Source organism: Lissotriton helveticus, chromosome 12 (assembly GCF_964261635.1).
Source record: "Lissotriton helveticus chromosome 12, aLisHel1.1, whole genome shotgun sequence".
Taxonomy (NCBI): Eukaryota; Metazoa; Chordata; class Amphibia; order Caudata; family Salamandridae; genus Lissotriton; species Lissotriton helveticus.
The window spans coordinates 453189517-453206620 of NC_136073.1; positions in this window are offsets into that span (position 1 = coordinate 453189517).

Genomic DNA, 17104 nt, shown 5'->3' on the forward strand with positions numbered 1-17104 from the left:
TTATATGTGAAAGTGCTTACTGTGAGGTGTCATTTTTGTGAAATGAGCATCAGGGCCAAAACGACTCTGGGGACCCCATCCTACGGGGCCAGGCCATGACTTAATGGAGGAGGAGGGGCTGCGCGGCCCTCCTCCCATACCCATATGGACCCCAGCGACCCTATCCCCCAGGGCCCAGCCTTAATTGAATGGGAGGGGGGATTCATGACCCCCCTCCCATGCTGATTTCAGCCCTGGGGACCCCATCCCCTGGGCCCAGCCAAAATAGTGCAGAGAGGGGGACCACAAGGCCCCCCTCCCCAGTCCGAGTTTGGCACCAGGGACCCAATCCCCTGGATTCCGGCCATGTGTCCCGGAGTGCTCTTGTCCCGCCCAGGTCACAATGAGGACTGTGGGGGGAACCGCAAGGCCCCCACCATCCCAGCCGGCCCTGCGCCTCCTGCAGGAGCCAGCATGGCTCTTGCACACTCGGAGCTCTTCCAGCAAATGGGACCACTTTGACAGCCCCCACTTGCTGAAAGTGAAGTGTTAGCTTTTGCTTGGAGGGATCTGTCAGCTACCATCAAGCAAAAGCAAACAGCTATGTCCAGGGGGGCACTGGGGTGGCGGTCCCCAGGGCCATTAATAACTCCAGAAGGGGGCCCACATGGCCCCCCTTCCTTACAATGCACTGGCAGGTCCAGGGGCGTGGTCCCCGGGGCCGGATATGGCCCTGAAGGGTGGCCGCATAGCCCACCCCACACATTTTAAATGCTGCCACAGAGACGTAGTAGTCCCCAGGGCACTGGGCTGAGCATGGCCCCACAATAATTATTTGTGTTAAACTCTGGAGAGGTGGTGGGCCCTGTGACTCCCTTGAGTTCGTGAAGAGGGGTCTGCATGCCCCTCCCTCCAATATTAAAAATAAAGCCCGGGAGGTAGTGGTCCCCGGGGCTTAAAAAGCCTCAGGAGTGGGGCCCGTGCACTTTCTCTAAAATGCCTGCGTGCCTCTGGGACTTGACCCACCTGGGGGCTTCTTTAAAAACAGGCACGGGAGACAGCACTTTTTTTTGTTTATTATTCACAGCGATATTCGTGAATACACGCAAATTGTGCCATGAATAAAAAGAAAGAAAAGTGTTTTTTTGCCCTGCCAGGCCCCCTACAGGACCCCAAGATCAAGGCGCTTGGGGGTCAGGATATTCCTATCCTGCCCTCTTTTCTTTTTTTTTCCTTTCCGCAGTTTTGTTTTGGGTCTCAGTTAAAGCCGAGTCCCAGGATGGCTGCCAACACTTCCTGGTTGAAGTGTTGTCAGCCAATCATAGCTCTGCAGATCTCTGCACAAAGTAATCGCAGCCACAAATATACAAATTTAGATTTCCATTAATTTTTGGACAAATACTGAACAGATTTACACCAAATACCTGATAGTGTGATCTTGTCGCGATGTCAGTGGTAATAGTAACATGCAACTACTAACCTCGGAAGGCTGTCAGCAAGAACACTGGAACGCAGAAGGGCCACCTTCTTCCCCTGGAAGCACCCACACACAGAGTGATGCCAACACTACTATGCGCCTGTGCTCCCCGGGGAAAAGGGAAGTGGATAAAATAACAATTTGAAAGAGACACGTTAGTGATAGATTCCTTACCTTAGAATATCCCCAGGCGTCAGACTGGATCCGGAAATTTTTGCGTAGCAATACCCCTGCGCGTCGGTAGGCGTCGTCTGCGGCTCCGCGTCCGTCGTCGGGGTCGTTAGCGCCGGAATGACATCGCCGGAGTACTTATGCGCGCTGACGTCAGTTCTTCTTTTTTCCGCGCCAGCTAGCGCAGATCCGGAGAAGCTCTACCCCTAGTCATTTTTTGACTAAACTTTTTGATCTTTTTGATCATTTCTTTCTTTGAGTCTTCGACTCTATCGGTGCCGGTAGGGATGCCCGGGTTCAAGCCCTGTTCGAAGTGCGACCGACTGATGTCGGTCACGGACCCCATCGCCGGTGCCTGAAGTGCTTAGGCCTCGACCACGACGACCGCACCTGCTTCGACTGCCGGGCCCTGACGTCGAAGGCTAGGCGGGAGCGGTCCCGCAAGCGGCTCGAGCTCCGGCAGTCGGTCCCGCGCCATTCCAGGTGCCGGTCCCACGGGAGGTCGAGGGACCGGTCGCGGGGTCGGAGTCCCCGCAGCTCCAGGAGTGGACATCGGTCGTCGGGATCCAAGTCCTCAGGTAAGAGGCATGAGAGGTCGGAGAGGCATCACCGCTCCTCCGACCCACCCCGATGCTCTCACGATGCGGCTGGGGGTTCGGGCGACACCGCCCACGCGGCTCCGAGAGAGTCGCAAGCGTCGCCGCCTGCCCCACACCTTCAGGTCCCTGGGCACGGCGCGACGCCGGAGGAGGTCGCGCGGTACCTCATGGCCATGAGGTCCCTCCCTCCTCAGCCGGGTCCCGCAGGGCCTTCGGGCCCAGCGGTCCTGGCTGGAGGCCCTAGCGGGTCGGGCGCTTCGGCCCCGACGCCGCCGGGCGCTTCGGCCCCGACGCCGCCGGGTGCTTCGGCCCCGGCCCCGCAGGACCTCACCGGATCTGCTTCCAGATCCGGGTCGTCGCCGGTCGACCTCACGACCTCACCGGCGCCGGCCCCGAGGGTGTCGCCCCCGGCGCCCTTTGTGGACGCCGTCCCCAATCTTCCCTTCGGTCCGACTCTGGCGCCGGAACGGCGCCGCTGGGCGCCGCTTCCGACGGCCTTTGGAGATTTTTATTTCCATGAGGAGGTCCAGTCTGTTGACCCTGAGTTACAGGAGACTGGTGACGGAGGTGATTGGGAGGGGTATGAGGACCCTCTGGCACAGGAGTGCCAGTCTCAAGAGGACTGGACATATGAGCTTGGGGAGGCCAGTGGTATTGACACCTCGCCAGACACTGGATTTTTCTCCCCTCCCACCGTGGCTACGGAGGAGGGGGCTGCTTACAGCATAGTGTTGACGAGGGCAGCCAAGGCCTTAGGCCTTGAGCTCCCCATCGCGGCCGTGAGGACTAACCTCCTCACTGAGGTTCTTAAAGCGCAGGCAAGCTCCAGTGAGCCCCGCTGCCGTTTAATGAAGCCTTATGTGACGTTCTTGTGGGCACTTGGTCCAAGCCCGCCACAGGTCCGCCTGTGGATAGGAACGTGGCCAGACGCTACCGCCCGGCTCCGGGCGACCCTTGCTTTTCGTCCACCCATCCCACCCCGAGAGCCTGGTTATCCAGGCCTCCACTTCCCAGACCGCATTCCCGACGGCCCCGCCCGATCGGGAATCCAAGAGATATGAACAGTTCGGGAAGAAGGTGTTCTCGTCCCTGAGTTTGGGACTGCGGTCTGTCAATACCGCGTGTCTCTTGGGCCGCTACACCCACACCCTGTGGGACACGCTCGCGGACGTGCTGCCACAATGCCCGGAGGAGGTCCGGCTAAACTCGCCCAAGCCCTTGTGGAGGGTCGAGATGCGGCACGATACTCTATCCGGTGTGGGCTGGATACCACGGACTCACTGGGCAGGGCGATGGCAACGACGGTGGCGGTTCGACACCACACCTGGTTGAGGTCCGCCAATTTCTCGGCCGATGTCCAGGCCACTCTTCTGGACATGCCGTTCGATGGCCGTCACCTTTTTGGCGACAAGGCAGACCATGCGCTGGAGCGCTTTAAGGACTCCAGGGCTACGGCCAAGTCTTTAGGCCGTTCGGCCACGCGCCAGCAATCGGGTGCCTTTCGCTCCTTTTGTGGCCATGAAGTGCGCCCTATCTTGGACCTACGGAACGTCAATGGCTTCCTCCGACAAGAGAAGTTCAAGATGCTGACTTTGGCTCAGGTCTTAGCTGCCCTGGACCCCGGAGACTGGATGGTAGCGTTGGACTTGCAGGACGCTTATTTTCATATCCCCATCCTGCCGGCCCACCGGCGTTACCTGCGGTTCACGGTAGGCCACGAGCACTTTCAGTTTACCGTGCTCCCCTTCGGCCTTACCAGCGCCCCACGGGTGTTCACGATGGTGATGGCGGTGGTCGCAGCTCATCTGCGCAGGTTGGGGGTGTCAGTCTTCCCCTACCTCGACGACTGGTTGTTGAAGGCGGGCTCGCCCCAGACAGTCGTCAGCCACCTCCAGAATACGGCCGACCTCCTGCACTTGCTGGGGTTCTCCATCAATGTGCCGAAGTCGCACCTGTGTCCCTCTCAGAAGCTCCTCTTCATCGGAGCGGTTCTGGACTCGGCGCAGTTTCGGGTTTACCCTCCCGAACAGCGGGTTCGGATATTCAGGCTCTGATTCCAATCTTCCAGCCTTTATCCCGAGTCTCGGTCAGGTTGACGCTGCGGCTTCTGGGACTGATGGCCTCCTGCATCCTTCTGGTGCGTCACGCCCGGTGGCGGATGCGGGCTCTGCAGTGGGACCTGAAATTTCAGTGGGCCCAGCATCAGGGCAACTTGTCCGACCATGTCTTGATCTCGGAGGGCACTGCAAGACAGTTGCAGTGGTGGCTCATGGACCGCGATTGGGTCAGTGGCAGATCCTTCTCCCTACCCCACCCAGAGCACGTAGTTGTGACGGACGCGTCCCTCCAGGGCTGGGGTGGCCACATGGGAGAGGCAGAGATCAGAGGACTCTGGTCTCTGGCGGAGGCCCGGCTCCACATCAACCTGTTGGAGTTACGGGCGATTCGTCTAGCACTGAAGGCATTCCTCCCCTCTATCCGGGGGAGTGTAGTGCAAGTGTTCACGGACAACACCACCGCCATGTGGTACTGCAACAAACAGGGCGGGGTGGGGTCGTGGACCCTATGCCAGGAGGCTCTGCGCCTCTGGCAGTGGCTGGAACGTCAGGGCGTGTCCCTGGTGGTTCAACACCTGGCAGGTTCTCTGAATGCCAGGGCGGACGAACTCAGCCGTCGGTGCATGATGGATCACGAATGGCGTCTGAGCTCGGACGTGGCGCAAGGCCTCTTTCAGCAGTGGGGAGAGCCTTGGTTAGATCTATTCGCCACCGAAGAGAACGCGCAATGTCATCAGTTCTGCGTGTTGGAATTTCCAAGGCGGCACTCGCTCGGAGACGCTTTTCGTCGCGAGTGGAGTTGCGGTCTATTGTACGCCTTTCCGCCTATACCACTTCTGCCCAGAGTGCTGAAGAAGATCAGGCGCGACCGGGCCCATGTTATCCTTGTGGCTCCGGACTGGGCACGAAGACACTGGTATCCCGAGCTACTCAGCATGTCAGTCGATCCCCCGATTCGTCTGCCTTTTCGGCAGGACCTTCTGTCGCAGCAGCAGGGGACGGTCCTCCACCCGAACCTGTCCAGTCTCCACCTACAAGCTTGGAGATTGAGCGGCGACAGTTGAGGCCATTTGACTTGCCTCCCGAAGTCTGTAATGTCATTCTGGCAGCCAGGCGTCCCTCCACAAAGTCGGTATACGCCTGCAGGTGGAACAGATTTGTGGGATGTGCACAGCAAAGGCTGTGGACCCACTCTCTGCCCCCCTTTCTGAGGTTCTCCTCTTTCTTCTTTCTCTTGCCCAGCAGGGCTCTGCTCTGGGCACTGTCAAGGGCTACCTTTCTGCCCTTTCAGCCTTTCTAAGACTGCCTGATCAGCCTTCTTTGTTCAAGTCCCCTATTGTAAATAGATTTCTTAAGGGCATCACACACATGTTCCCTCCTGTTCCCTTCGTGATGCCCCAGTGGGACTTGAACCTTGTTCTTACTTTCCTGATGTGCGCTCCCTTTGAGCCACTTCACAACTGTCCTCTTCGCCTTCTAACTCTGAAGACTGCTTTCCTGGTTGCCATCACCTCTGCCAGGAGAGTGAGTGAGCTCTAGGCCCTTTCTTGTACTCCACCTTTCCTTTCTGTCCATCCGGACACGGTTGTGTTGCGTACCAAGCCATCTTTCCCGCCCAAGGTTGTCTCAGCCTTCCACATCGGGCAGTCCATCACCTTGCCAACCTTCTTTCCGCCTCCGCATCCCTCTAACGAGGAAGAGCGGCTCCACCGTCTGGACCCAAAACGTGCGCTCTCATTTTACTTGGATCGCACTCGCCAGTTCCGGGTGGATGACCAACTCTTTGTTGGTTACGTGGGCGCTAAGAAGGGGAAGGCGGTACACAAGCAAACAGTCTCCCGGTGGATCATCTTGTGTATCCAGGCATGTTACTCCATGGTTAAGAAGGAGCCCCCTGTTGTATTGAGGGCTCATTCCACTCGGGCCACTGCGACTACTACTGCCCTGGGCCGGGGGGTGCCCTTGCAGGACATTTGCCAGGCAGCTACGTGGGCCTCGTTGCACACGTTCGCACGACACTACTGCCTGGACAGTCAAGTCCGGAGGGATGGCTTCTTTGGCCGTTCCGTCCTCCAGGACTTTCTGGTGTGATTATTGGTTCGCAGACCCACCACCGGGGTTGGTATTGCTGGGGTATCTATTCAAAGGTAAGGAATCTATCACTAACGTGTCTCTTTCAGATGCACAAGTTACTACTTGTGTAACAATATATCTGTAAGAGACATTAGTTAGTGACAGATTCCTTACCGACCCACCCATCCTCCCCGTTCTGCGAACCGATATCTAGGGTTAAGGTCATCCCCTTTCAGGGCCCTAGTTTCATGGCACCAGTGTTGGTTCTATCATGGCTCTGCGTATCTGGCGCGGAAAAGCTGTGTATCAGAAAGACGTCAGCGCGCATGGGCGGCATCCAAGTACTCCGACGACGTCATTCCGGCGCTAACGACGCCGACGATGGATGCGGAGCCGCAGACGACGCCTACCGACGCGCAGGGGTATTGCTAAGCAAAAATTTCCGGATCCAGTCTGACGCCTGGGGATATTCTAAGGTAAGGAATCTATCACTAACTAATGTCTCTTACAGATATATCGTTACACAAGTAGTAACTTGTGCAACACTGCTAGAATAGGCAGCCCTTCTAGTCCTGCTTCTGTTTCATCAGAGATTGCTGATCTTCACAGAAGTGTAGGAGTCCTCTATAAGGGGGAACTGCATAGAAGGTTGAGATAAGGAACTAGAGGTTAGATTTAGCGAGATAGGTACCTTTCACACCTAATCTTAAAACATATTATCTTACACAACTCACCAGCGCAACATAGCAGTTTTTCTAGGAATTGCAGAAGAGAATCTATACCCTTAAAGGATACTACAAGCAACCTCCAGCAGTTCTCACTACAGATTAACAATGTAGTGTTGGTTTCTACAAGCGGCAGGAACCGAATGGAACCACAGATGGTAGTAACCTCCCAGTCTTCTTGGTGGAAAATGTACAACAAATTCAGCCAGGCAAATAAGGAAACAAAAGCGCTCCTATGCTTAAACAGAATCAGCAAGGCATGTTAAGGAACCAAAAGCACTCCTGCGCTTAAACAAAATCAGCAAGGCATTTTAAGGAACCAAAAGAGCTCCTGCGCTAAAACAAAATCAGCAAGGCATGAGGAAACGGAAAGCGCTCCTGCGCTTTTGAAAAAATCAGCAAGGCGAAGGAATATACAAGAAACAGAAGCGGAAGGGCGGAGAACACCAAAAGAGCACCCGCCTTGTTCTCCCCTTTCCATCCAAAACCTATCAATCAATCAATCAATCAAAGCATTTATATAGCGCACTACTCACCCGGAGGGTCTCAAGGCGCTGGAGGGGGGTTCGCTACTGCTTGAACAGCCAGGTCTTGAGTTGCTTCCTGAAGGCGAGGTGGTCTTGGGTCAGGTGTAGGTGGGTCGGAAGGGAGTTCCAAGTCTTGGCGGCCAGGTAGGAGAAGGACCTTCCTCCTTTGGTGGCTCTTCGGATGCGAGGGACGGCGGCGAGGGCGTGGCTGGTCGATCGAAGCTGGCGTTTGGGAGCGTAGAAGTTGAGGCGGCTGTTGAGGTATCCTGGGCCTTGGTTGTGTAGGGCTTTGTGTGCGTGGGTGAGGAGCCGGAAGGTGATTCTCTTGTTGACCGGGAGCCAGTGCAGGTCTCTCAGGTGTCTGGAGATGTGGCTGCGGCGGGGGATGTCCAGGATGAGTCGTGCTGAGGTGTTCTGGATCCGCTGGAGTCTCTTCTGGAGTTTGGCGGTGGTTCCGGCGTAGAGGGAGTTGCCGTAGTCCAGACGGCTGGTGACGAGGGCCTGGGTGACCGTCTTCCTGGTCTCGGTGGGGATCCATCGGAAGATCTTACGTAGCATGCGCAGGATGTTGAAGCACGACGAGGAGACGGCGTTGACTTGTCTGGTCATGGAGAGGGAGGAGTCCAGGATGAAGCCCAGGTTGCATGCGTGGTCTGTGGGTTTGGGTGCGCTGCCCAGGGCGGGGGCCCACCAGGAGTCATCCCAGGCGGAGGGTGAAGATCCCAGGATGAGGACTTCCTTCTTGTCCGAGTTCAGTTTCAGGCGACTGTTCATCATCCACTTGGCAACGTCTGTCATCCCTTCGTGTAGGTTGGCTCTGGCGGTGGCGGGGTCGTTGGTGAGGGAGAGGATCAGCTGGGTGTCGTCGGCGTAGGAGATGATGTTGAGGTTGTGCTGGCGTGCGATGGCTGCGAGGGGGCTCATGTAGATGTTGAAGAGTGTTGGGCTGAGCGAGGAGCCTTGAGGAACGCCGCAGATGACTTCGGTGGCCTCCGATCTGAACGGGGGAGGCGGACTCTCTGTGTCCTTCCGGCGAGGAGGGAGATGATCCACTCCAGTGCTTTCTCCTGGATTCCGACGTTGCTGAGGCGCTGTACTAGGGTACGGTGGCAGACAGTGTCGAAGGCCGCGGAGAGGTCCAGGAGGATGAGGGCCGCTGTTTCTCCGTTGTCGAGCAGGGCTCGGATGTCATCGGTAGCTGTGATCAGGGCGGTCTCGGTGCTGTGGTTGGCCCGGAAGCGAGACTGCGAGAGGTCGAGGGAGCCGTTCGTCTCGAGGAAGGCGGCCAGTTGCTTGTTGACGGTCTTCTCGATGACTTTTGCCGGAAACGGGAGCAGCGAAATGGGGCGGTAGTTCTTGAGGTCGGTGGGGTCGGCTGATGGCTTCTTAAGTAGGGCGCTGAGTTCGGCGTGCTTCCAGCTCTCCGGGAAGGTAGCGGTGACGAAGGAGGTGTTGATGATGTCCCGCAGGTGGGGTGCGATGACAGCGTCGGCCTTGTTGAAGACGTGGTGAGGGCAGGGGTCTGTCGGAGATCCGGAGTGGATGGAGTTCATTGTGTTGACGGTGTCTTTGGTGCTGATCGGGGTCCAGGCGCGGAGGGTGGTTGTGGGGGGCGGTGGTTCGGTCGTGGCGTGCGTCGGTTGAGTGCTGAAGCTGTTGTGTATGTCCGCGATCTTGTTGTGGAAGTAGGAGGCGAGGGAGTTGCAGAGGTCTTGCGAAGGGGTGATGTCGTTGTTTCCGGCATTGGGGTTGGAGAGCTCTTTCACGATGTTGAAGAGTTCTTTGCTGTTGTGTGCGCTGTTGTCCAGTCGTTCCTTGAATGCGGTTTTCTTGGTGGCGTGGATAAGTTGGTGGTGTTTTCGGGTGGCGAGCTTGAGGGCAGTCATGTTGTCCGGTGTTGGGTCTCTGCGCCAGGTTTTCTTGAGTGCTCTGCAGTTCTTCTTGGAGCTCTTGAGTTCGTCGTTAAACCATGGTGCTTTCATGCTGCCGGGTCTGCTCGGCGGGGTCTTCAGAGGGGCGAGGTTGTCTGCGCAGTCGCTGATCCATTTCAGGAGGTTGGTGGCCGCTTGGCTGGGGTTCGTTGTGCTGGTGGGAGGGTTCTTGCTCAGGGAAGTAGCGAGCTGGTCTGCAGTGATCTTGTTCCAGCTTCTGCGGGGAACCTGTTGCTGGTGATGGTGGACCGTGGTCCTCCTGAAGCTGAAGTGGATGCAGCTGTGGTCCGTCCAGTGGAGTCCCGTGGCGTGGCTGAAGGCGATGTCCTTGCTGGAAGAGAAGACCGGGTCGAGTGTGTGTCCGGCGTAGTGGGTGGGGGTGGTCACCAGTTGCTTGAGTCCGAGGTTGGCGAGGTTGTCCAGCAGGGTGGTGGTGTTGCGGTCGTTGTTGTTCTCCAGGTGGAAGTTGAGGTCCCCGAGGAGGATGTAGTCGGCGGAGGGGAGGGCGTGCGGGCTGATGAAGTCGGCGATGTCTTCGCTGAATTGTGTGCGTGGTCCCGGGGGTCTGTAGATGAGGGTGCCTCTGAGGGTGGTCTTGGGGTTGACGTGGATCTGGAAGTGCAGGTGTTCGGCGGGTGCGAGGGTGTCGTCGGTGTCGGTCGTGATGCGGATGGTGTTCCTGTGGATGATGGCGATGCCTCCTCCTGTCTGGTTGACGCGGTCCCTCCGGATGATCTTGTAGCCGTCCGGGATGGCGATGGCGATGTCAGGCGCTGAGGAGGTGTTCATCCAGGTTTCCGTGAGGAAGGCGACGTCTGGGGCTGAGGTGTCGAGCAGGTTCCAGAGCTCGACGGCGTGTCTGTGGACGGAGCGGGTGTTGAGCAGGATGCACTTCAGGTGGGTGCTGCTGGAGTTCGGCTTGGTGGGTGCTGGTGTAGCGTGGGTCCGGTTGCAGGTGAACTTGCAGGAGTGGCAGCTGATGGGTCCGTGGGTGCGTCTCGGTGTGGCTCGGTAGTAGCCCGGGGTTCGGCCAGTGTTGAGTGCGTTGAGTTCGGTGGCGTTGTAGGTCCGTCGGGTCGGCTTCCGTCGTTTGGGGCCAGGGGTCCTGGCACTGGGCGCGGTCCAGGCGCGGACGAGCGCAGACGGGCTTACCTTTGGCACGCCTTCGGCGCTCAATCGGCGCGCCCGCTGCGCGTTTGCCACTCTGCCATAGGAGGAGAGTGGGGGGGGCGGAGCGAGGGAGGGGCAGCTGGGAGGCGGGAGCGGGGCGGCGAATGGGAAGGGTCCAGGTGTAAGGGGGCGGGGCCGCAGGGGATCAGCGGGGAGGTGGCGGGAAGCGCGGCGGGGAAAAAGCGGGAAAAACGGCAGACTAGGCAAGAGACAAACAAAGAAAGATAGAAAGGCTGGGCACAACAGGGGAAACAGCATCAATACAGGGGGAAAACAGAGCGAAGTACAGAGGCAGGAAACAACGTGCAACAAGGGAGAAGTCGAGCAGGCAGCAGGAAGCGGCGCTGCGCTACAGAAGCGGAGACCACGCCTGGTGGTCAGGAGCACAGCTGCGGGCAGCGGCGGGAACGAGGCAGCCTGGGCACACCCACGGGGAGTGTGCGCGGTGCGTGGTGGAGTGACCGGCCCAGAGGGACAGAGGTCACTGATCACCACTGCGTGCACTCCTCCCTATAAGGTCCAGTGGGAGGGAGGGGCAGCTGAAAACCTAAATACCTGAATGCAGCGCTCTGGTTTCCCGCTCCAGTGCAGGGAACCATGTCTCTCCCGGAAGTGCTCTGAAAGCTCCGGTTTTCATGCAGCTGGCAGGCCGTTTGAAGATGCCACCTGAGAGTCGGCTGTGGGGACAATACCTTCCGCTTGCCTCTCTGTCCGAACAGCAAATCCCTCGGCAGTGGAACGCTTCAGGAACCGTCCTCCAGAAACAAGGCGTCTCCCGCAGGCCCTCGATCAAAGAAGCATGGGAACAGTTGTCAAGCCCCGAGCCTGTAGACAGGCGGGGCTTTGTAGCTTCGTCCGAAGCTGCAGTGCTGATTACCGCTGCCGACGCGAGGAACACAAGGCTTCTGGGTGTTGTAGTGCCTTGTGTTCCGTTCGCCACCGGTGCTCTCTGCCAGGTATTACACTCGTACCAATTCCTTCTACGGCCGCAAAAGGAAGGGAAAGGGGTGCCTACCACTTTACTTTGAAGGGCATGGACCGTGATCGCGACAGATCTGCGGCAAAAAATCTACCTTTCTGCTAAATATGTTGTAATTCCGTCCAGCAGTTCGGGCTGTAGTCATGGTCAAAGCCCCTATGTAAATTAACATGGGGAAATGTACTTTTTTGTTACCCCCCTTTTTCTCAGCCCCTGCTTGACAAATCACCCCAAAACTTTAAATACGCAACAAGAATCACTAGCGGACTTTGTGGGGGGAAGGTTTTGTGAAGATTCGTCTAACGATACCAAAGATATAGGCAAGTGAAAATACGCTTTTCCTGTTGAAACATGGTCTGAACTATAACTACCTACTGGCAACCGCCAGTAGGGGAAAATATATACATATTTAAAAGTCTGTTTTTGTGATGAAAATGGGCCTATTATCAGTACTCATGAGCTGATGTTTGTAGAAACTTGGTTGAATTTACAAAATATATTTAAAGCGGACATGAAGTTGGTGAGGCTCATTACTATTATTACCTGGGTGCTGGGTAACTGCAGCTATGGCTCTTATGTATTACCCTTGTGTGTGTAACTATAACTTGTGCTCTAAGGTAACTATAACTTGCGCCCTTGCCATGCACTGCTAATTACCCCACATATTACATCACTGATGACATCTCCTATGAAATGATTAATAATATCACTGCAACTTTTGAAGTAAAATTATTGACTAGGAAAGGGTGAATCGCAGGGATGCAAGATAGTTACCTTACGGCATGAGTTATAGTTTCTTGAGATAAGTATAAATATAACTGATGAATTTCTGTGGTTTTGTGCATATAAAATCTGGACATGTGCCCCCCTCCCCGAGCCTAGTAGTCCCCAGGGCCAGGTATATTACTTCTGGGGAGGGGGAGCTTGTGCCACCCCTCCCAGAGCCATTTGTGATCCCTGGGACCTCATCAATTTATTAAGGGGAGATGTGCACGTAGCCCCCCCCCCACATCTACCCAAACCTATTTTGGCCCCGGGTTTGCTTCCAGCAGATTGGAGCATTTTTAAAGCTCCCGTCCATTAGGAGCAGAAACACAAGTTTCCCTGCCTATGTGGGCAGGGAAACTGCTGTGTCCTGTGTGAGGGCTCCCGGGAACACAGCATGTGAGCCAGCCCTTTGTGATGGGATCACTAGGGCCAATAAAGCCTCAGAGAGGGTGTCCGTGTGGCCCCCTCTCTTTTTCAAAAGATGACGGGCCTGGGTTCCCTAGGGCCTTTTAAAGGTTTAGGGTGGGGGCCGCATCCCCCCTCCCAATATTTAATAAATTGAGCTCATGCAGATGGAGTTCTTGTGGCCGAATATGGTTCAGGGAGGGAAGTTGCGCGACCACCTCCCACTATTAATGAATCGGAACCTGGGGGATGGGATCCTTGGGACTGAGTAATGGCTTGGAGAAGGGTTATCACTGAAATGTTCACCTCACTAACACCACTTTAACCTTTTGGTTTTTCAGTGAATTTCTAGGTGTTTTTCTAACTTTAAAGTAATATTTTATTACCATATGTAAAGCCAACCCCCCACCGTGCAGGGCCTTTGGTGGTGCATGGCATGCGGTTTGCCACACGACCTGACCAACCCTCCGCCGGCAACCAACTCCCCACCAGTAAGCCGCAGGGTGTGGCAGGAGCCGGAACTTCTTTTTTTATTATATTGAGGAGGGGGATGCATGGCCCCCCTCTTTGAGCCTTTAGGGCTCCAGCAACCCGATCCACAAGGGCCATTTTAGGGCTCGCAATAGAGCCCTCTTGAAGGGGGTTTAAAAATAGACCTGCAAATTCCACACGCTTGTGCGTGTGATTTTCTTTTTGTGGCCTGCTATTGGCCTTTCACTGCTTGCTGTTTTGTAAGGTAGACACCAATAGGCCAGAGTCGGACGCATAGCTCCGCCCCTTGCCTATTGGTGTCTATTACGCGCATTTCCTGACATATGCTTTAAATTATCGCGGCCAAAGCATATGGCAGGAAAGGCGCGTGCACCACTCGCGGCTTTGTTTTCCCGATCGCATCAGACTTTTAACAGCCTGACGGGGGGAATCGGGCCCAGGAACCGTACTTTCTTTAAGTTTCCTTTTGCGGAAGGTACCACGATCGCGTCCAAAATGGCCGCGTGAGTCTAGGGCTCCCTAGACCCCCGCCGCCCCGGAGTTTATCCTGTCATATATCCTGAGCTCAGACAGTGGGCTTTGATAACGGCTGAGAAGCGGTGCCAAGCGCTTCAATCGATGTCCTGATCGGCCGTGGGGTGTTGAACTATGGGACCGTTGAAGATTGCAGCCTACGTTGTCAGAAGCCGGGGTCTCGAGTAAAGGTTGAGCCCCAGCTATAGTTGGTCAACAACAGAGCCGAAACCGGAAGTTTCCGGCTCGGCCCAGTGAAAGTTACGGCCGCGCTCCCTGTGCCCCCTGGACTGTTGCCCTTGCCTGTGGCCTCCCCGTGGTGGATCGAGATCAGGTGCAGGGTCGGTGGAGAGCTAGCGCCATGGTGCAATTCTGTTGAGAGCCACCCCCCCCCCTTTGTGAGATCGTCGCCCGGACTGCGGCCGGGGGAGAATAGGCCCACCAAGGCCTTGGCTGGTGTTGACTTTGGCGCGCTGGCGCCTGACACTCCTGGTCCTGTTCCCTACAGCAGCCGGAGCGTACATTCGTTCGCTTCTCCTGTGAGCCGCCGCTGTCCTGGGTGGACCCGCTGGACATAATATTTTGGCCCCCCCTTGTGCTGGGCGCCTGGAGCTTGGCAGTGCCCGTTTCTCCTGTTCTGGTGGCGGCGGCGAGCCCCGTGGGGTGCAGTGAGTAGGTGCGTGGTGTAACGTGGATGGCTATTGGTGGCGCTGCATATTTGCTTGGACTGCTCTATTGTAAACTGACCGGTCAGTGTCAGCTCCCGCATAATCCGGGCTGGCATCGGCGGAGGCCTGATCATTCTTATGCCTGCCACGCATCGGATTGAGCTCAGAACTATATATATTGCCCCAGGTGGATTAGGGGATTGGTGAGGCCTGGATGACCGTCGCCTTCCTGGGACGTGGATGCAGACGGGGGTTGACTCACTGCATTGGTTGCACAGGTGTGAAGACCTTGAGCCTCGGTCCGGGGGTCTCATCTTCCGTTGTGGGAGCGCTGCGGCGGCTTGGCTTACTTTCCACGGTCTACAAAATGGGGACGAGACCCGAGACGGAAAAACAACAATCAAAGGTGCCTAGGGGTGCTAGGTATACCCAAACCAATAAGCTGGACCGCTACACGCAGCCTAGGGGGTCGCCATCTGGGCCCGGAAGGTCTCAAGATGGAAGTGCGGAGATGTCGACCGCCGCGACGGAGCCCACGTTGCAGGATGTGATGGCTGCAATTGAAGGGGTGAAAACCTCACTAGGTAAGAAGATGGAGTCCTTGGATCATAAGCTTGACACGGTCACGATAGAGGTTAACTTAATCCGTGCGGACCTCACCAAAACCAGTGAAAAGGTAAAGTCTCAGGACGTCAAAATGACCAGTCTCACTGATGATGTGGCCTTGTTGCAACAAGAAGTTTGAGATCTCAAAACTGCCAGTGACGTCGCTAGCCGCAAGTTGGATGAATACGAAGGAAGGGCCCGAAGAAACAATGTGCGTATTATTGGTGTGCCTGAAAAGGCTGAGGGACGGGCCGCTGACCTTTTCATTGAGGACATTATCCTCAGTCATTTGAAGCCCTGAGGCCTTGGAAATTTTTTTATGGTGGAAAGAGCGCACAGGGTACCGGGAGGGAGACCGCACCCGGGGGTCCCACCCCGGCCGATGATTGCGAGGGTGCTTAACTTTAGGGATAGAGACACTATCCTGCAGGCCTCCAGGAATGGGGGTCCTCTTCAGTATGAAAATTCTGCTCTCAGTTTTTTCCCGGACTTCTCGCAGGCAGTACAAAAACAACAGCAAACTTTCATGGGCGTCAAGAGGAGACTCCGGGATAAAGGATTGAAGTATGCCATGATGTATCCTGCCAAGTTGCGAGTTAAACATGCGGGGAAGGCGTTCTTCTTTGACATTCCTGAGGTTGCCGCGGACTGGTTGGACACTATTTACCCTCGGGACGAGCGACAGCGACGAAGTGAAGATGAAGAAGAAGGCGCTCAAGAGAAAGGATAAGGACTAATATTGCTGCAGGTGTGGTCGGCATGGGTTGGGGATGGGTGCGTGCTGAGAGAGTGTAGAACCTAGTCGATTGTTTAAATTGCTTAGATGGGCCGGATTGTATTGTAGGGGTTGGGTGGGAAATTGGGAGTCGTACTCCTCCTCAGAGTTACTCTCCAATAGTTCAGTAGTTAGATTATGGGGCGACAGGCACACTGCCAGTTGGGGGCGGATGGACACCGTGAGCAGGGATGCAGGGTGGGGGGTGGTGAATGTGATTTGTTTGGGGGTGAGATTTTTTGTTATCTTTTAGTATTGTTTGTTGTAGACATTGCATTTCAAGGCTTCGTTCAGAATTGTAGCATGTTTAAGGTGCAGGAACTGGAGAGGAGACTGACCCATTTCATGTTTTATGATGGGGGATAGGGGGCTGAAGGTGTTAAGTTGGAATGTGAATGGGCTGGGGGACAAAATTAAACGTAGTGTGGTTCTTCAATTTCTTAGACTTCACGCCCCGGATGTAGTTTTGCTTCAGGAGACGCATTTAGTGGGTAACTCATGCAGGGCAATGCACAGAATGGGGTACCGATTGGTTGCGCATGCGGGATTCACTTCGGGGTCCAGGGGGGTGGGGATTCTGATTAGGAAAATGCTCCCGGTGGTGATTGATTCCGTTATTGAGGATGATAAGGGCAGATATATAGGAGTGTCGAGCCGTTGGGAGGGGCACACCCTCTCCTTGATGTCGGTATACGTCCCCCCAGGTATGCAGGCAAACACATTTGTAGATTATGGGAAAGTTCTTCTAGACTTCCAGAGGGGTCTTTTGATTTTGGGGAAGGTGACTTCAATGCTGTGGTCTCCGGCACTATGGACAGACATCCCCCTAGAGACACGGGCGGGCGCAGAGATGGCTTCCTGAGTTCATGGCTGCGTTGGGTTTGATCGATAGTTGGAGATTGCTTCATCCGGACCAGCGACAGTTCACCTTCCACTCTAGTGCACATGGTAGTCTTTCACGTATTGATCACTGTTTAGTGCCGGCGGCTCAGGCATATTGCATCACCGAGGCCACACACCTAGCTAGAGGCATACCGGATCATTCGCCACTCTGGGTCAGATTCGACATCACTTTGGAATTGGGCGGTAGGATAGCCCCCATTAATCCCTGGTACATGCGCAATCCTAAAATCCGTAAGGACTTGCTGAAGGCGTTAGAGCATTATTTTCAGGAGAATGAGGGATCAGT